The sequence below is a fragment of the Coregonus clupeaformis genome, unplaced genomic scaffold (genome assembly GCF_020615455.1).
Source record: "Coregonus clupeaformis isolate EN_2021a unplaced genomic scaffold, ASM2061545v1 scaf6107, whole genome shotgun sequence".
Taxonomy (NCBI): domain Eukaryota; kingdom Metazoa; phylum Chordata; class Actinopteri; order Salmoniformes; family Salmonidae; genus Coregonus; species Coregonus clupeaformis.
Window position 1 is genome coordinate 1 of NW_025539561.1, and position 1858 is coordinate 1858.

General features: G+C 39.1%; 1 pseudogene; it reads left to right on the forward strand.

Moving 5' to 3' along the window:
- On the forward strand, positions 1 to 89 carry LOC123490972 (annotated as a pseudogene; the record flags this gene model as incomplete).
- Between the last annotated feature and the right edge of the window lie 1769 nt (positions 90 to 1858).

Below are 1858 nucleotides of genomic sequence, written 5' to 3' on the forward strand. Positions count from 1 at the left end.
TTTAAACAGGGAGATGGAATAGGGGCTTGCTCCGTCCACTCCACGCATCGACCTGGTATTGCAGTACCTCCAGGAACGGTGCACCCCCTGTCATTGTAAAGATAAAGCAGGCAAAGACAACAGAATTGCTTTGTTAAATTCTATTACGATCACGATGTATTTTATATTTTCACATTTGACCATCTTCATCTCAATGTCAATGATGGCTAGAAAGTGATGGTGAAGTCAGTCACTGTTATATTGACTATGATAGCTGATGTGAATGGTGCGTTAATCATCTAATTAAATCAATGTTTATTCGTCACAAGCACAGGATACAGGGTGTAAATTGTACAGTGATAATGCTTTAAAGATAATGCTTTAAAAAAATCTTGGCATAGATTGGGAGTTGATCAACGTTGGGAATAACCACTTTTGACTGTTACAAAGTAACACATTTGTAGGTTCGTAAGTCACGTGGTCATCTGCCCTCCAATCGGAAATGACAGAAAGCGTTTATAAATTAAATCCAGATTAACAGCTAAATCTGAATAATAATATATGAAATACGGGTGGGTGAATCAATTTAGAGAATAATATTGACATAACATTTGATTTTATATCAAATATCTCTGGTAGCGTTGATGCCACAAGGGAACCTGAGCAATTGTCCACTTGGTGGCGCAAGTGTTCCACTGACCGTCGCATTTGAATGTTGAACCACTTGACTTCAATACATCATCAACGCAAATAATATGAACAATAAAAATAGCCTGTTTTTATTTTACATGTCTGTAGAGCCTTGTACTATAAGACCACGGTGAAGAGGCCTTCATAAAGTTGCCGTCCTAAATTACTAGAGGCCAAACTTCAAAGATGTCCATGGCACTGGACTGCAGTAAGAGCTAGGCCTACAGTGCGGCCTACAGTGCGGCCTACGGAGCGGTCCTGGCGTATGGTCCTGGCTGCCTAAATGTTTCCTCCACATAATAAACTGTACAAACATGGCACTTTAGAGGGTTACTTTTACAATTAGCCTTACTGAGTCACTACAACAAACTTCCTATCATGGACATGAAATGCCATTAGGCCTAATGAAGATACTGTATATGTAAGTTACTTAGTTGGTGTCTTGTGAATCAACTGGTATGCGCATCAGGGTTTAATATTTCCCGGTGTTTTACAAATGTTCCATCCCGAGAATAAATCACTCTTCTACCGGGTAACCCGGTATTTTCCGCGTAAAACCGGAAGTGTCATTCAAAAGCATTATAACACTTATAAATGTCTGGATTTGATTAGAGCTTTGATCAGCATGAAAATACAAACCCGATGCTACCTGAGCCTGATCAGACATATATTAAATACATTTTATAATACATTTTACAAATCCAAATCCCAGATGAAGAATAAGACACTATTTCAAAGCATATAGTACATGTAATGTTAGCCAAGTACAATGTAATTACTAGTTGTTACACAGGATTTAACTAGTTAAAATGAAGTGTATCTTTCGGAGTACTTGTAATTAATGTGTACAGTACATTACCCATCCTGACAACCTGGCCCTCAATTTAAAGCTTGTGGAAGTGACATCCAAGTGGGAGAATAAATACACTAGTACACCACAGAGTATCTGTATAAGAAAATCATTCAGAGCACACTGTGCTGCCAATCACAGTGTAAGGTGCGACATTTTGCGGGTGTGGAGAGCTCGTTAGAGGATAGAGAAAGTTTGCATTGAAGAGCTGGGCATCGTGTTATGACCTGCATTATCTGAATTAGGCCCACAGAATTATACCTACGGATGAGCGGCTTCTATGGAGGAACTTTGAATGTCTTTGAACATCAGAGTTGGTTTAACGTTGGACCAGAGCAG